Raw genomic sequence first — 15,115 nt, forward strand, 5'->3', positions numbered from 1 at the left:
TTCCCAATTTCCTCAGTAGATCTTTTCTTTATCTTTGTCCCATGTAGCTTGGATCCATGTATGTCTCTCCTAGGGTCTTCTTTGTTCTCCACTTTCTCTGTCATTGTAAACTACGCAGGATTTTTTTTTTCACTTTATGTGTAAAAGCTATTTTTGAGGAGGAGGGAAGATGGCCTTCAACATGGCAGCCGTGGTACTGGTAGTGGCTACAGTGACGGTCTGGCCGGGGCGGATAGAGTTGGAATGGGGGTTGTTCGCTCTCTATGGGCAGCAGGAGTCAGGTGGGGACTGAGCCCAGGAGGCGGGAAGAGCAAGCACCTTTCAGCTTTCTGGACAGCAGCGACATTCAGGTTCTAAATGGCTTCTAAGACGTTGGGTACAGATTTTCATGGGACTTTCAGTTACCTTGATGATGTCCCATTCAAAATAGGAGACAAATTCTAAACACCAGCTAAAGTGGGTCTACCTATTGGCTTGCCTGATTGCTTACAGGTTATCAAAGAGGAGCAGGTCACCCCTCTAAATTTCTCAGTGTCACAAGTGCCCAACATGCAGAGCTGTCCCCAGGCCTATTTGGAATTGCAGGCACTTTCTCCAAGTGAGCGGCAGTGTGTAGAGACAGTAGTCAACATGGGCTACTCATATGATTGTGTCCTGAGAACCATGCAGAAGAAAGGAGAGAATATTGAGCAGATTCTCAACTATCTCTTTGCATACAGACAGCTTTGTGACCCTCTTTTATTGGAGGAGGCTCTGGAAATGCACCAGTGTTCAGAAGAGAAGATGATGGAATTTCTTCAGTTGATGAGCAAGTTTAAGGAAATGGGCTTTGAACTGAAAGACATTAAGGAAGTTTTGCTATTACAAAACAACAACCAGGACAATGCTTTGGAAGACCTCATGGCTCGGGCTGGAGCCAGCTGAGACCAGGCCCTGCCATGGCCCTGCCACAGCACCACCATCTTCCAAGAGGCCCTGAACAGCTCACTTGTGGGCAAGAAGGGACATGCTTCCAGATTTTCTTTGGGGATTAGGTAAGATGTGGAGATGACATTTGCTGGTCTCTGTGATCCCAGGCCCAAGCTGGGGGAAAATAGGAAGACTTGGGCATATAAATGCCTTGCTGGCTCCTTCAATATTAAACATATCTGTATTTTGAGAAGTGTCCTTCCCACATTGGCCTGTCAGAAAGAACACTTGGATCTTTCTGGGGTCTCTTATTTCCTCAGCCAAAACCTGTCCTGCCTCCCAAGAGGAGTGGGAAGAAGAGGAGGGGCATACTGCTGTTTGGGGGCCAGATGCTTTCCTCTCTGCCACACCACAGGCAGACTGAACTCCAACTGAAGTCGAATAAAAGCGAGAGGTTCTCCCAGGGGCCCACCTTCCCCAACAGTCCTTAGTGTTACACTGGTTCTGGAATGTCTCTGCGGTACAAAAGATGCACTTTTCCTCATGGGACAAAGTCTTCTGCTAGGCAGTTCCCATGAGTCCCTGTCCAGACTGTTTCTTGTGGATTAGACACAATCCCCTACTGCCCAGGGCATTGGAGCCCCTGTGCTAGGAAGCTGTTGGCAGTTTGAGTAATCATTGACCCCTTCTCTGCTCACTGAGAAAATAGGCCACGACTAGTCACTCAGCACTAACCACAGTTCTTAAACAGCCTCCTCCAGCCCTGCTTTAGGACAACACAATGAGTAAGACCTAGGCATAGAAACCACTCTTGGGTTTGTTTGTATTATGTTCTGCACCATTAAAGATATAATACAGTCTTGAATCTAAAATAATTTGCTAACGATTTAGATTCTTCAGAGAACTACTAATAAAAACCTAAAAGGTAAGAAAAGCTATTTTTGAGAAAGTAATCACACCATTACTTTTAATGTGATAAGCAACAAAGGTAAACCATTATTAGAATATTTGTGAGAATATTCACAATCACTCATATACACACTCACACACTCATGTATGCATGCATCACATTGAAGGACAAGAAGATATAAAATATCTCAAATGGGTCTCTTAAGACAGTTCAAGAAGCAAGAGGATTGGGCTTTAAGCACTTCTCTTCTACTGAACTGAGTGCAATTTCAAGGACTCAAATGATAGAAACAGAGAACTATGAAGCTCAAGTCTTTTTTCTCTTTTCCATACATGCCAGGAAGCACACATGTATGTTTTCCATGTATGTCAACCCCCAAAATAAACAACTGAATAAATGAATGAATACGTATTCAGAAAGTTAAAAGTATATAAAAATGGGTAAACATGGTAATTACTGTTACTCAAAAATAAGTGTTTTCGGGGGCTGGAGAGATGGCTCAGTGGTTAAGAGCATTGTGTGCTCTTCCAAAGGACCCGAGTTCGATTCCCAGCAACCACATGGTGGCTCACAACCATCTGTAATGAGGGTTGGTGTCCTCTTCTGGCCTACAGACATATATGCAAACAGAATAGTGTGTTAGTGTGTCCATAATAAATAAATAAATATTAAAAAAATAAGTGTTTTCACATTGCTATTTAAGAATCTAAATATTTTGGATATACTAGGTGATTTCTAAAATTTGCTGACTGAACCTTGTTAAGTATGGTAATGCACACAGAATATCTGATTATCAAGATCCTGATATTTTTGCTGATGGTGATGTCTTGTCTCTTGCCACTTTTTTTCAGTATTGATACATGAATAAAAAGTAACACAGAAGCCCATCTGCCATGTTGTCCTCTGTTTCTGTTCTGAAGAGTAGGCAATTCTTAGCTCCTTCAAGATTCTATTTTTGGAAGTTGGTACCTTCACCTCACAGAAGACTAGATGGTCAAGGACATGATCCCCTTAGACTTAAAACTTTTTTCTTTTTTGCTTTGGAATTAAAGGCAGGGATCTTTATAACATTAAAGCTATAATGATTACAACAGGTATCATCTGTTCGAAAGAATGACTGATTTAGGGGATGGAGCAAAAGAAGAATTATATATTGTTGACATGAGAGTTCCCTCTGTGTGCTGTGATTACCACTAATAAATAAAAAACTGCATTGGACCTATACTAATGCAAAACTTGGGTAGGTAGGAAAAGCTATGGTGGATGCTGGGAAAAAGAAGGGCAGAGTCAGAGAGAAGCCATGGAGCTGTCTGAGATAGATGCTGGGAAGTTTAGCTGGTACACCATTGCCACATGGTGATACACAGATTAATGTAGATGTGTTAAAAATATATGAGTTAGCCAGTAATAATCGAGAGCTAATGAGCCAAGCAGTGATTGGTTTCTCTGTAAATATTTTGGGACTAGACTATATGGGCAGCTGCGAACCTACGAGCGGCTAGCTCCTTCTCCTAAATATTGTATAGGTCCAGAAAAGGAATTCTGAACAAAGTCAAATTACAGAAATATTTCCAAAAACCAAAATGGCTATACATTCAATTTTCCCTTTGAACTTTTGATAGGATATTATATTCTTTTTCAGGGCCTATGTGAAGGAGTGGAAAGCATCTAGTAGCTGAAGAAATGGCAGAAACTGTAGACTAATGCGTGGAATGTTAAAATGCTTCGATATATTTGGAAAGAACTATGTCCCCAGAGGTTACAGTAAAACTAGGTGATGATTATGATTACTATGACGATGATGACAATTTTCATGATGAGAAAATGAAGTTAAGAAAATATGAACTAATGAAGAAGGCTGTAAGTGCTAATCCAGGATCAAACCAGAAAAAAAAAACTATTAGCACTGTTATTAATATCTCAAGAAACTTAAAAATCAGAGGGGAAACACCTCTCAAAATGCCCAATGGACCTAGTTCTGTTGACATTGAAGTAAAAATGAAAGAACCAAAAACCTAGACTCTCAACCCGCCCCCTGGTTTGGCAGCCATGAAGACCTACAGAAAAGACATAGCAAGATGTATGTATTCATCACCCCTGACTCAGTAGAATCTGCTGAGCCCCAAACCTTGCCCTAATTACCAGGGAGAAACTGCCAGATAGCTTACATCTGAGGCCCAGACCCTGCCTGCTTTGCCTTAATAACTGGGAAGAAACTGCCAGACATTGTCCATATGGTGAGGAACCAATCAGAAGTCAGAGAAGTTAGCTGGCAGGCTTGGACTTAATTTACTGATGATGGTGGAATCCAGAAACAGCAGTAAGAGCCCAAGGATTTGTTCCAGGTAAAGCAATCATTCTACAGCTGCAACTGACCAATTAACTCAGGACAGTTTCCCCCAGCCCAATCCTGAGACTGTTACTATGCAACTTCCAAAGCACCAGAGGCACCCTTTGGCTGTACTCATAATAAATGCCCCACCCCACTGCAGCTAGAGGGCCCCTCCTACTCCATCCAATCTTTTGGATGGATAGAGAACCCACGTTAACTTGTAATTCAAAAGACTCCTTGCTTTTGTGTTGGATCTGTTCCTTTATTTCTTCAAAACTAGTTGTCCTAACTATACTACAAAATGGTAGCATTACCTACTTGTGTTTGGTAAATCTGCCAAGTATTCATCACCAAGAATGTGGTCTCTTAAATTTCTCCTCTGTTTTTAAAAGTTGAGCTCCAACCTCCAACCTCCAACCTTTACCTATTTTGTATATATAATATACAAATATATATAATGCTAGTAAACACGCAGTAATAACTGGTCATATATGAAAATATTGACAAATGCTCAAGTAAATCAATTTCATATTTTAATAAAGTAAAAAGAATAAAGCACCAAACATCTAATGTGGGGGCTGTTTTGGCTGTCCAGTGGTAGGAATCATAGGCACAGAAAGAGTTCCCATCACTATTTTCCCTCTATCTTTCTTTGTTACCATCATTAGCTTATTTTATACCATAAAGATAGGGTAGTTTTCATAAATTACCATGGAAGAATTTACATACACATGTAAATCAACCAGGGTAGCAGGTTTTAGTGATATGCTTGTTAACTTCTGCCATTTTCTTTTGCCTTCTCCAATACATTGTGACATTTCCTTCCTATATCAGATATTTGTGGTAAAAAAAAAGCTCTTAAAAATATTATGAGTCATTACTTTGGGTTACACATTCTACTATCTGCTTTGCATAGTTAAGGTTCTACATGATTAAGCATTAACTTGTTTCTTCAATGCCTAAATTGTCAAATAACAATTTAAAGAAAATCACTAAGGCTTTCTGTAACTAATCCATTCAGATGCTATTTATTGTTGTTTCCTAATCTGGCTCGTAAAGACCAATGCCACACATTAATTGAACTACTTACCAAGCAACCCTTTGTAACTAAAAACATGTCAAACTCCAAATGACAATGTTCAGTTCATACATATTTAAGGTATGAAAAAAATCCAAACCATTTCAATTGACAAAATGGAAGAAGCAATTAGGAGTGAAGAGTCATAAATATTACAAAAGAATATATTATCTTAAGTCAGTATATGCAGCTCTGATACTTCCATAATTGTTTCTAAAAATGAAGCAGAAGTTTTTTAAACTAGGATAATTTTAAAATACTGTTTTAGTAGTAGTGTTTGAGAAAATAGAGACTTTTCATATTGAACCAACAAGTCTTATATTGAACTAGTTTGTTAGAAAATTAGAAAATAAAAGATACAGCTGACAGACAAAGGAAGAATAAAAAGCACAATACAATATCTAAAATGAATGCATATATATTACTCATAATGTTTAAGATTTTGATTAAGGCAATATAGATAGATGAAAATTTTTAATGTTCAAGAGATAGTATTCAAAATTATTTCCTTATGCTATAATTCTACAGAAATTAAATAGTGCTTTAGAAACCAAATACTACATTTTTTCAGGGGAAAATATGTAATCAATAACAAATTAAGAAAATATTAAGGAGCAAAAGACCAAAACTTCCGGAAAGAAAATGTAGTGTCCATTACACTACATTTGTGATATGTTGAAAACCTTGGCATTGTATAAGCCTGTGGGAATTACCAGAAACTTTTTTAAAGAAACTCCAGATGAGACAAAAGAAAACAGAGGGAGATGGTCATGACGATGCTTCTCATCATGCACTCAAAGTAGAAAACCAAAAATGGAGCCTTCTCTTACCTTTTACATCCTTCCCACAAGGACCCAGAATCTTCATCTTCTTAGTCAGATGGCAGAAATATTGAAAATGTTGCTTCCCACTTCTGCTTGTCTAGTAAAATTGCTTTCACCACGGTGTTCAGGTGTCAAACAACACATGGAGACTCAATGACTATTCAGACTACTCTATGACATCACGACACTTAAAAACCCATGAAAGCATTAACTTAAGAGACCTTTTTTGTCTTGTGAATCATAGCGCAACTGAATAGAAAAATTATTTATGGGAATATACCACATGCTTGATGATCAAGAATAAATACGGCAGCACAAGTCATCTGAATAAATTTTTATGGAAAACTCTGAACTACATATAATTTTTGTTAATATACTTTTGTTCTTCCCTACTGTAAATAAATAAATACAGCATAATAGTAATCATTTGAGTGTTAGTGCTCAGACTATGTGTAAGAAATGGCAAGAAAACATGTTACAGGCAAGTATTCCTTTTTTTGTTTATAAGGAAGAATGAATTGGATCCCTCTACACCAGGAAATTTTTATTGCATTTCATATTGAAATAAATATTTAAAATTTCTGATCTACTGAACACATAATTTTTTTCATTAGGCAGCATCTTTTTTTTTTTTCATCACTTTTGAATGACCTTTCCTTAAGCTCCTGCCTTTATTGGATGGTAAGTGACACTGTGTGCACAGGTGTCACTGATCTCCAAAGCAAAATGGACCCTGGGAATCTGAAACGTGGGAGAGGCTTGATGTTCTCCCAGAATTACCTAGTTTGTTTTCAATCATTATACCTTCATCTTACGTAGAATCAAAAGATTTAATGTAAACTTGCATTTTCTCAATAAGTGATGGTTTAGAGTGGAAGGATGAGATGGTTCCTCGAATTACTCACATTTAAATAAACATTTACATATTCTGATTTGAGTAGTAAGGAGTAGCGTAAAAGTCAGTTGTTTTGCTCACCCTGTCCCCCCACTTTGGCAGCCATGACTGCCTACAGAGAAGACACAGCAAGATGTATGGCCCTGTCTCACTAGGATGTGTTGAGTCCCTGACATTACCCTAATCAGTGGGGATAAACTGTCACATAGCCTCTATCCTGAGGCCCTGACCTTTTCTTATCTTTTCATAAATCTGGGAAGAAACTGCCAGACATCCTCCATATGGTAAGGAAACAATCAGAAGTCACAGAAGTTAGCTGGTAGACTTTGGATGTACTTTCCTGATAATGGTCAACTGTAGCAGCAGCAATAATAGCCCCAGGAATGGCATTCAGTTATAGCAACCTTTCTACAGCTGAAACTGACCAATTATCTCACGACAAATTCTTTCAGCCCAATTCTGAGACTGTTATATGCAACTTCCAGACTACCAGATGCATCCCCTGGCTCTACCTCTAATAAATGCTCCACCCAACAGCACCTAGAGAGTCTGTTCTACTCCTCTTGCACTTTTAGATGAATAGAGAACCCATGTTAACTTGTAATTCAAAAGACTCTTTGCTTTTGCATTGGATCTGGTTTGCTGGTGGTTTCTTCGGTTCTAGAATCTAGGCACAAAAGTTGAATGAACAGAAATCTATTCAAGATCTATGATTTAATAGAATTCGGTATATTGAGATATAAGATATATAAGAGCTGGCTAGCAATACACTTAAGCTATTGGCCAAGCAGGGTTATAATAATAGTTTCTTTGGGTCAGCACAGCTGGGAAATAAATGAAAAGGCTTTGGCTACAGCCATCGTCTTTCTTTCCTTTCTTTCTTCCTTCTTTCCTTCCTTTCTTCCTTTCTTTCTTTCTTTCTTTCTTTCTCTTTAGCATCTTGAGACAGGGTTTCTCTGCGTAACCAAAGTAATTGTCCTGGAACTCACTTTGTAGACCAGGTTTGCCTTGAAAACACAAAGATTCTTCTGCCTTTGCCTCTCAAGAACTGAAATTAAAGGTGTGTGTTTTGTGCCAGCACCACCCGGTCTATCCTTTTTTATTTTTTCAATATTTTAAATGACCTTTTCTTAAACTCCTTCATTGCATTGGATGGTAGGGGGAACTGTGCGCACAGGAGTCACTGATTTCCCAGTGTTAATGGGTCATGGGATTCTGAAATGAGGAAGAGACCTGAAGTTCTACCAGAATTTCCTAATTGATTTTCAATCACAATATCTTTGTATTGTGCATAATCAAAAGATTTAAAGGAAGTATGTATTTTCTCAATATGTGAAGGACTAGACTGGGAGGATAAGGCTTCTTGATTATACACATCTAAATAAACACTTATGTATTCTGATTTGAGTAGTAAAGAGTGGAGTAAAAGTCAGATGTTTTGGTCACTCCAAATCTCAAAATCAAGCTTACTATGTTTCTTCATTGTTAGTTTTTTTTAAAAGTGTCATTGTCACTGTTTGTTATTGAGCTATATCTTTTCCCAACCCCTTCCCTTCTTTGCCCTCCTCATCTTCCCTCTCCCATGATTTCCATGCTCCCAATTTACTCAGGAGATCTTGTCTTTTTCTACTTCCCATGTAAATTGGATCCATATATGTCTCTCACATTGTATTTTTTGTTCTCTAGTTTCTCTGGGGTTGTGAACTTAATGCAGAATTATTTTGTGCTTTTGTCTAAAGCCACTTTTGAATGAGACCTCTCATTGTTGCTTTTAATGTGATGAGGTGTACATTCCTATGACTCTAAGTCACAGTCCACAGAAGAGCCTTGACAGAGTGATATCCTTGGGTAAAAGAACCACCTCATTTCATAGATGACTGTAGATATAGTAACTGCATAAATCTTCCATGTTATGACACAAAGAAAGAAATCCATTATGATTGTGGGCAATAGCATTAGGAATGATTGAAAAAAATTAACACAGAAATTTATATGGGACCATATGAATCTACAAAGTACAAAGAGTCTTGAGAAAAGGATATTCATTTAACTCTATTTCAATTTTATCTCAACATGAGAATATCAGGAAGTTGTGGTACTTGTATAAAGACTGTATGAATCATGTGACTATTTTGTGTCAAACAAATATTCAAATAACTTGTTAACTTATTTTGAAAGATTGACAAGGCAATAAAATATAAAATATTCTTTTTATATTTACAGCTATAGCTTGGAGAATTTGATGTCCACATACAAATTTATTTTTCATCTCCAGTGAAATAGGACTTTACAGTTCATATTCTAGGTAATGATTATGATGATGAGAAAATGAAGTTAAGAAGATAAAAATTAATGAAGTAGTCTGTAAGTGCTACTCCAGGTTAAAACCAGAAAAAAAGTATAAATGATTAACCATGTGATTAATAGCTCATGCAACTGACAAAATAGTGGGGAAAAACTATCAAAATGCCCAAAGGACCTAGTTATGTTGACATTAAAGCAGATATGAAAGTATTGAAAGGCTCACACCCTCACCAAGCCTTCCACTTTGGCATCCATGACTGCCTACCAAAAAGACTTTTTAAAAAAAGACATCAGCAAGATATAAGGCTCTGACTCAGTAGGATGTGCAGAGTCTCTGACTTTACCCTCATCACTGGGGAGAAACTGTCACGTAGCCTTTATCCTGAGGCCCTGACCTTTTTTGTTTTTACGTAGTACTAGGAAGACACTGCCAGACATCCTTCATATGGTAAGGAACCAATCAGAAGTCACAGAACTTGGCTGGCGGCTCTAGATGTACTTTCCTGATAATGTTCTAATGCAGCAGTAACAGTCCCAGTGATTTCTTGCATTTACAGTTACCTTTCTACAGCTGTAACTGACCAATTAACTCATGAAACATTCCTCCAGCCCAATTCTGAGACTGTTAGTATACAACTTCCAGACCACCAGATGTACCCCCTGGCTCCACCTCTAATATGACCCACACCACTGAAGCTAGAGAGTCTGCTCTACTCCACCCAATTTTTTTGATGGATAGAGAAACCAAGTTAAATTGTAATTCGAAAGAATTTGTTTTTCCATTGGATCTAGTCTCTTTGTGGTTTTGGGGGATTCCAGACTCTATGCATGAGATTATAGACTAAAGTTGTTTTCTAACCAAAGAAGACATGTCACCATTTATACAAAGAATTAATACTGGTTGAATGAACAGGAATCTGTTCAAGATCTATGTTTCCCTCATTTAGAGCTTTTATTGTCCTTAAAGAGAACTTGTGTTCATGTTCCAGAGCCAATATTGTGGCATAAAACTTTCTGTAATTCTGTTACAGAAATCTAAAACCCATATGAAATTCAATGGGCTCCAGACCCACACACATGTAGTGCAAAACCACACAGTCAAGCAAAGCATTTATACTGATAAGATAAATCAATTCAAAAATATTTTTGATAACAAAGCTATTCAGGTAGAAATACATTGTCTTCCTTTATTTCTTCAAGAGTGGATAAATGGTTGCCCTTACTATAGTACAAAATGGTAGCATTCCCTACCATTTCTTGGTAAATCTGGTAAATCTTTCTGGTTTTCATAGCCAAGAATGTGGCCTTTGTATTCCCACATTGTTCTTAAATGTAGGTTGAAAGACCCTCAGAGAGGACCTTTCCTCTCTGATGAAGACCCCAGAACCAGGACACTCCAAGACCAGGCCACAGGATGCAATTAGCAAGAGGTTTATTGAGTAAACACAGGTACCTGCGGGCAGCAAGTCTTTCGATGGACTTGTGCACCTGCAGACTGGGGGGAGGTCTTTTTATAGGGAAGAGCAAAAAGCAAGTTTACAGAAGCAAAAGCGTGGTTATTGGTTGACCGGAATGAGGTGGGGGCATGAATGGTTTCCTCTCTCAGCAAGGGTGTCAGCAAAAAGCAAGCTTACAGAAACAAAAGCATGGTTATCGGAATGAGGCGGGGGCATGAATGGTTTCCTCTCTCAGCATGGGTGCCTGGCAACAGTCATCCTGTTTCTATCTTATAGCTAACCTGCTTTGTTGATATCCTATCTTATTGACACCTTGCCTTGCAGTCTTCCTATCTCTATCTCCTGCTCTCTCAGGCACATGGGATGTTCTTACGGGAGCAGGCTGGCTGCTGATCTGGAGAGTTTTTTTAAAGCACACAGGACGTTCCCCCAGGAGCATGCTAGCTGTGGGTTTTGAGGAGGGAGTCTGTAGGGTCTTTCATAGATCTCCACTCTTTGACTATAGATAAGTATTAACCACAGTTATTACTGAGTGGTTAGCTATAAAAAATTGCGAAATGCATGAGTAAGTCAAGTATGAATTTTAATAAAGTAAAAAAAATAGAGCACTCATAGAAGAACTCACAATAATACACTGCAATATAATCATGTTTAAGAGGAAAAAGCACCAGACATCCAATGTGGGTACTACTCTGGCTTTTCAGTGGTAGGAGTCAATAGCGCAGAAAGTTTTTCCATCACTGTTTTCCCCCATCTTTGTTTTTTTTTTATCATTAGCTAATTTTATCCCATAAAATATCAGAGTTCACATGTATAACATGGAAGAATTTACAGACAAATGATAGCTCAGAAAATCAGGGTAGTAGGTTTTAATAATTTTTTGTTAACTTTTGCCATTTCATTTTGCCTTCTCTAATACCATTGCCACTTTTCCTTTTTATATCAGAAATTTGATGTAAAATAAAACTATTAAAATATATGAGTCATAACTTTTTGGTTACACATTCTACATCTGTTTTGCAAATTTAATTTTCTATGAGATAAGTGTTTTCTTGGTTTGTCACGATTGCTTTAACTTAAGGAACCTTTTTAGTCTTGTGTACCAGAGAACACCTGAAGAGAAAAAATATTTATGGGAATATACAACATACTTGATGATCAATAATAAATATGGCAGCACAAGATGATCTAAGTGAATTTCACTGACAACTATGAATTATATATTTGCCTTTGTTAACATACTTTTGTTTCTCCATTTTGTAAATAAAGTCAGTACAGCATAATACCATTCATGTAAGTTAGAGCACTCACAGTATATGTGTAAGAAATGGCAAGAAAAGATGACACGGGAATGTATTACTTCCTTCTCTATAAGGAAGCCTAAGTAGGATCCTTCTACTCCAGGAATTAGCTATTACAACTCTCATCAAAGTGAACCTTTCAAACTGCTGATCTATACTAAACACATTAAGTTTTTCATTTCCTACCTGGTGTAAGAAGTTCTTCTGTCTATTGAGAGCTCACCAAGACCAGCTGGACTGTGACTGAAAAAGCATGGGATAAAACTGGACTCTCTGAACATGACGAACAATGAGGGCTAATGAGACGCAAAGGACAATGGCATGGGGGTTTGATCCTACGTAATGTGATGGCTTTGTGGGAGCCTAGCCAGTTTGGATGTTCACCTTCCTAGATATGGACAGAGGTGGGATGTCCTAGGTCTTACCACAGGGCAGAAAACCCTGACTGCTCTTTGGACTGGAGAGGGAGGGGGAAAGGAGTGGGGGGGAGGGGGAGAAAGGTGGGAGGAGGGAGCATAGGGTGGGAGGAGGGGGAGGGAAATGGGAGGCTGGGATGAGGTGGAAACTTGTTTTTTTTTTTCTCTTTTTCTCAATAAAATAAAAGAAGTTCTTCTGTATATGTGCTGCTTTTCTTGGTTAATGCATAAGGAAGCCATGATGACCTCTGATAGGACAGAGCATCAGAAGGCAGGAAAACTAAATGGAGTGCTTTGAGAAAGAAAGAAGAGTCTGTGAGTAGCCAAAAAGCCACTGCAGAAGACAGATACACTGGAAACTTGCTGATAAACTTTGTACCTCATAGTAAAAGATAAAATCATAGAATTGGGTTTGTTTGAGATAGCAAAGCTGGCTAGCAATACACCTCAGCTATTGTCCAAGCAGTGTTGTTATAATACAGTTTCTGTCTGGTTATTTTGGGTCAGGGCTCCCTCAAAACAAACAAACAAACAAACAAAAAGGCTATAGCTACAGTCATCATCTTTCATTTTTTCTTTTTCTTTCTTTCTTTTTTAATATTTTTAGCTTCTTGAGACACTGGCTCTACGTAGCCAGTGTGGCTATCCTGGAACTCACTTGGTAGACCAGGTTGGCCTAGAAAACACAAAAATCCTTCTGCCTCTGCCTCCTAAGAACTGGGATTAAAGTTGTGTGGTGTGTTCCAGCACCACCCTGTCTATCCTTCTTTTCATATGTTTTAAATGGCCTTTTTTAACTCCTTCATTTCACTGGATGGTAGGTGGAACAGTGAACGCAAGAGTCATTGATTCTCCAGCGTTAATGCACCATGGGTTTCTGATGTGGGAAAGACCTGAAGTTCTACTGGAATTTCCTAATTGATTTTCATTTACTCCATCTTTATATTGTGCATAATCAAAAGATTTAAAGGATTGCACTGGAAGGATAGGGCTTCTTGAATTACAATATCTAAATAAGCACTTACATATTCCGATGTGAGAAGTGAAGACTGGAATAAAAGTCAGTTGTTTTGCTCATTCTGAATATCAAGATCAAGCTTATTATTTCTTCTCATTGTTACTTTTTTAAAAAAACTGTTTTTATTGAGCTGTATTTTTTCCACTCCTTTCCCTTCCTCCCCCCTCCCTGTCTACCCTCTTTCATAATTTCCATGCTCCCAATTTACTCAGGAGATCTTGTCTTTTTCTACTTCCCATGTAATTGGATCCATGTATATTTCTCTTAGGGTCTTCTTTGTTCTCTACTTTATCTACAGTTGTGAATTATATGCAGGATTATTTTTGCTTTATATCTAAAAGCCTCTTTTGAGGGAGTACTCTCATTATTACTTTTAATGTGATGAGGTGTATATTCCTATGACTCTAAATCACATGCCAAAGAAGAGCCTTGACATAGTGCCATCCTTGAGGTGAAAGAGCCACCTCATTTTATAGATGACTGTAGATATAGACACTGCATGTTATGGACATGAAGAAAGGAAATTATTAATGACTATAGCATTAGGAATGGCTGACAATTTAACACAGAAACTTATATGGGGCCATATGAATCTACAAAGCAAAAAGTGTCTTGAGAAAATGACATTCACAAAACTCTATTCCAAAATTTATCCTAACATGAGAGCATCAGAAGGTTGTAGTACTTGTCTAAGGACCATATGAATCATGTGACTATGTTGTGTCAAACAAATATTTAAATAACCTGTCACCTTATTTATAAACATTGACAAGGCAATGAATTATAAAAGATTCTATTTTCTCACAACTATAGATGGAAAATTTGATGTCCACATACAAATTTATTTCTCATCTCAGAGTGAAATTTCAACTGACTTAAGAGTTAATAATCTATGTAATAATTGTGGTGATGATGATGATGGTGATTTTGATCATGAGAAAATAAAGTTAAGAAAATAAAAATTAATTAAGTAGTCTGTAAGTGCTACTCCAGATTCAAACCAAAAAAACCCTCTAAATGATTAACACTGTATTAATAACTCAAGTAACTTAAAAAAATAGAGGGGAAAACGCTCCAAAATGCCTAAAGGACCTGGTTCTGTTGACATTGAAGCAAATCTGAAAGTTTCAAAAGGCCCAGACCTTCAACAAGGCCCACCTTTAGCAAACGTGACAGAGAAGACACAGCAAGATGTGAGGTCCTGACTCAGTAGGATGTGCTGAGTCTCTGACCTTACCCTAATTACTGGAGAGAAACTGTCACGTAGCCTTTATCCTGAGGCCCGGACATTTTCTTGTTTTTCCATAAATCTGTGAAGAAACTGCCAGACATCCTCCATATGGTAAGGAACCAATCAGAAGTCACAGAAGCTTCTAGATGTACTTTCCTGATAACAGTCAAAGGTAGCAACATCAGTAGCAGTCCCAGGGATGGCCTCCAAATATAGTAACCTTTCTTCAGCGGTAACTAACCAATTAACTCCTAACAGGTTCCCCCATCACAATCCTGAGGTTGTTTTTATGCAGCTTGCAGACCCCCTGACTTTACCTCTAATTAATGCCCCACCCCACAGCAGCGAGGGAGTCTCCCCTACTCTACCTGCACTTTTGGATGGATAGAGAACCTAAGTTAATTTCTACTTAAAAGACTCTTTGCTTTTTAATTGGATTG

The 15,115-nt window shown here is 38.0% G+C and overlaps 1 pseudogene; it reads left to right on the forward strand.

Annotated features, from left to right (window-relative positions):
- The first annotated feature begins 357 nt into the window (after window positions 1-357).
- On the forward strand, window positions 358-943 carry LOC121451570 (annotated as a pseudogene).
- The last annotated feature ends 14,172 nt before the right edge of the window (window positions 944-15,115 follow it).

This window comes from Microtus oregoni, unplaced genomic scaffold (assembly GCF_018167655.1).
Source record: "Microtus oregoni isolate MIOR12 unplaced genomic scaffold, Mior012 000000F_ref0000247, whole genome shotgun sequence".
NCBI lineage: Eukaryota > Metazoa > Chordata > Mammalia > Rodentia > Cricetidae > Microtus > Microtus oregoni.